Raw genomic sequence first — 4,523 nt, 5'->3', positions numbered from 1 at the left:
AGTCGCGACGCTTGAAGACTTATGCAGATTCGAAGAAGCTTCAAAAATTGACACGGGTTGCAACCTAGAGAAGGCCAAGTTGTGACCCGAATATGAAAAACAAAGAATTTGTAATTTTTTACTATAAATTCAGACTTTGGGTTTAATTAGGTCATTAGGTCATATTTTAATTATGTTTTTAGAGACTAATTTTGATTCTTAGACTAATTGTTTTGTATTTTTATATTTTTCTTTCTTCTTCAAGTTTTTGAATCTTATGTTTCTGAATTATTATTTTGTTTATTTAGCCATGTCTAATATGAACTAAATATTTTTATCTAGGGTTTAATGTAATCACTTGGATTTCTATCTAATTTAATTATGATGTTCTATTGATTTTTCCTCTTTATTCTAATCTATATAATGTGTGCTTAATGCTAGTAAATACTTGATAAATATTTGCTTGATTTTTTATTTTGGTTAAAAATTCGAAAGATGAGAATTGAATATGCTATGGTTATATAGACATAGGTTGCATATTGGACGAATGTACCTGTATGGCTTATGTAGTAATTAAGTTTCTATGCTTAATGCCTGCTATATGTTCAAGTTTATCACAGAAATGTGGAAAACATGCATATAGGATGAGATCTTATATTCATGCGATGTAGGATTGCACAACTTTTACCCGATCTTCCCCCCTACGGATTATAGGATTCTGACTGTCACAATCACCCTTCCTTAGGGGTCCGATGTCCCCATCGGCCACATTTCCGGCAGGGTCAAATCTCTGATACCATTTGTAATGCCCCACGTCACTATGGCTACTTCTCGGAATAACGACTGGCCCTACAAACCAACACAAGTCTTTCCAGCATGCTTTGTCCTCACTCGCATGCTTCCTAGGAAAACTTCCCAGGAGGTCACCCATCATGAGAATACTGCAAGTCAAGCACGCTTAACTTTGGAGTTCTTAAGTGATGGGCTACCGAAAAGAAGATGCATCTTGTTGGCATAGGTAGTACCCATCAATCTATTTAAGCCCTCTTCAACTGTGTAGTCCCATACCTACACAGTCTTAGAATCATCACACTTGACCTTCCCCAGGCTATGTGGGATTGCACAGCTTTTACCCGATCTTTCCCCCTACGGATCACGGGATTTTAACTGTCACAATAGGAATCAATTTATGTTAACCTACTATTAAAATAGGAAGAAAGAAATTTAGAACGGATTAATGAAATTAGTAGAATGAAAAGTTGATGAAATTAACACCCAAGGTATTTTTTTAATAGCGATTTTCATCTTTTAATTAGTTATTTTTGTTCATAATTATTTACAATTTTAAAATTAAATCCATTCATCTAAAATTTGTTTTCGAAATAGAAATTAAAGAACAATTATTGGTAATTGAGAAATAGTCTTTGTGGGAACGATACTCTATTTTATCATCTATATTACTTGAATCGATTGCATGCACTTGCGTACATATTTTCACAATCAGCAGTGATACATCTAGAGGTACTAGCAGTAGTGCAACCCCAATCAGGGGGAGATAGATGGGAACCCCTGTATGAGAGTTTGAAGAAACAACACCCTCTAGTTTTTTAGGGAGGCTCAAATCCACTGAAGGCTGAGCAGTGGATGACCATGATAAACACCATCCTGGATTTTATGAGGGTAGGTGGTAATGAGAGAGTGGCCTACGCTACTTTTATGTTTCGGGAGGATGCCCGAATTTGGTTGGTGGTGGCATCCCAGACCAAAACAGTAACTACCATAGAATGGGAGGAGTTTAGAACCTTGTTTAATGAGAAATACTACAACAATGCGGTTAAAGCTGCGAAGACTGAGGAGTTCATAAAGTTACTTCAAGGTTACATGATAGTGACTAATTACGCCCTAAAGTTTGATAGACTTGCAAAGTTTTCCGGGGATCTGGTGCCCACTGTTGGGACTAGAACAAAGAACTTTCTTCAGGGGCTACAACCTATGATAGCCCAGGATGTTCGTAATACCACTGTGCTAGGATTGACTACCTATGCACAGACTGTGGAGAAGGCACTTACAAATGAGAGCGCAGAGAACAAGATCTGGCGTGAAAATGCAGTCAGAAGAGATTCTAGGAGAATGCGACCTCCATTTGCAGGTTTTGGTAAAGGCAGAGGCCCCAGTGACTAGAAGAGAAAGACTCTAGATATAGTTTCAGCTCTAGGGCCAGATAGGAGGCAACGGGGCATACAGATGGGCCACCAGGGTGGTAGTGAGACTAAGGTGGCGGTGAGAATCGAGTGAAGGCATGCTTTTTTTGCAGTAGTGTGGGGCATTTGAAGAAAGACTGCCCGAAATCTAGAAAGGAAAAGCCCAAGAAAGTGGACAGCCTTATGCCGGCTCAGGTGTTCACCTTGAGCCATGCAGAGGCCTAGGCTAGTCCCTCGGTGGTTACAGGGAAGCTTTCTAGTGCTGGAACCTTCAATACTGTTTTGATTGATTTGGCAGCTACTCACTATTTTGATTCTAGTAGGACTATAGATGGATTGTGTAGACCATTTGACTTCTATCCTGTGGGGTTTGGTACTATGATGCCTACTGGGGAATTAGTGGTTTCCAGGAGATGGGTTAGATCACTACCAGTTATAGTGGATGTCAGGGAATTATCAATTGACTTGGTTGAATTGGTAATGACTAATTTTGATATAATTTTGGGTATGGATTGGTTAGAGAAGTACGGGGCAATGATAGATTGCAAGAATAAGATGGTAACCTTTGAGCCGGAGGGTGAGGATCCCTTTTTATTCGTTGGCACTATGCATGGACCCCGTATACCTATGATATCAGTACTTAGAGCTAGAGACCTATTACAGGGGGGATGCATAGGATTCTTAGTTGGCGTGGTGGATACAACTCAGGTTGTGCTAGTGGGACCAGAACAGACCCGATTAGTCTGTGAATTTCTGGACGTGTTTCCAAAGGATCTGCCAGGGTTACCTCCACACAGGTAAATTGAGTTTGTAATTGAATTGGCGCCAGGGACAAAGCCAGTATCTAGGGCACCTTATAGGATGGCTCTAGCTGAGCTGAAGGAACTAAAGGTTCAACTACAGGTGTTACAAGACTTGGGTTTTATCAGTCCCAGTTTCTCGCCATGGGGCACATTAGTTCTCTTTGTGAAGAAAAGATTCGGTTCTTTGAGGATGTGCATCGATTATAGAGAACTGAAAAAGTTGACTATCAAGAGCAGGTATCCTCTTCCAAGAATTGATGACTTGTTTGATCAATTGCAGGGTAGGACAGTATTCTCCAAGATAGATCTTCGATCTGGTTATCACCAGCTAAGGATCAGGGAGGAGGATATATCAAAAACAGCTTTTCGCACCAGGTACGGGCATTATGAGTTTTTAGTGATGTCATTTGGATTAACTAATGCCCCGACAACATTTATGGATCTGATGAATAGGGTGTTCAAACATTACCTAGATCAGTTTGTGATCGTCTTTATCGATGATATACTGATATACTCTTAGTCAGAGATAGAACATGGGCAACACCTCAGATTGGTAATACAAAGGTTGAGAGAACACAAATTGTATGCAAAATTCAAGAAATGCGAGTTCTTGTTGCCACAGGTGACTTTCTTAGGTCACAAAGTCAGTAAGGATGGAATTAAGGTGGATCCAGTGAAGATTGAGGCGGTTAGAGATTGGCCAAGACGGAAGAACGCTTCAGAGATGAGTAGTTTCTTGGGATTGGCAGGGTATTACAGACCCTTTGTGGAGGGGTTTTCCAAGATTATGTAATTACTGACAGAGTTAGCACACAAGAATCAGAATTTCATAAGGTCAGACAAATGTGAAGAAAACTTCCAAAAGCTCAAGAAGAGTTTGATCACCGCTCCGATTTTGAGCCTTCCTACAGATCGAAATAAGTTTGTAGTTTATTGTGATGCCTCAAGGAATGGTCTAGGTTGTGTTCTTATGCAGACAGGGAAGGTGATTACCTATGCATCACGCCAGTTGAAGGAGTATGAGTAGAGATACGCTACACATGATTTAGAACTTGCAGTGGTGGTTTTTGCATTGAAGATGTGGTGGCACTACTTGTATGGTGAGAAGTGTGAGATATACACTGACCACAAGAGTTTAAAATACTTCTTCACCTAGAAGGATCCGAACATGAGGCAAAGACGTTGGTTAGAGCTAGTCAAGGATTATGATTGTGAGATCCTCTATCACCCTAGGAAGGCCAACGTGGTAGCAGATGCTTTAAATCAGAAGGGTTAGGGATAGTTATATAGTGTCAGGCAGATATATAGGAAGTTGGCTAACGATATGGCTAGAGCAGGAATTGAGTTAGTGGTTGGCCAGCTAGCCAACATAACCCTACCGTCAATTCTTTTGGGGAGGATTAAGGAGAAGTAGTTAGATGATCAACATTTAGGGCAGATTAGAGGGAACTCCCTAGCTAGAGTAGATTAGAGCTCGAATGCATGCATCTTAGAGTAGACAGAAGAGTTCTTAAGACCTATGGTGGAGGAACATGGAGTT

Source organism: Humulus lupulus, chromosome X (assembly GCF_963169125.1).
Source record: "Humulus lupulus chromosome X, drHumLupu1.1, whole genome shotgun sequence".
NCBI lineage: Eukaryota > Viridiplantae > Streptophyta > Magnoliopsida > Rosales > Cannabaceae > Humulus > Humulus lupulus.
This window is presented reverse-complemented; position numbering follows the sequence as displayed.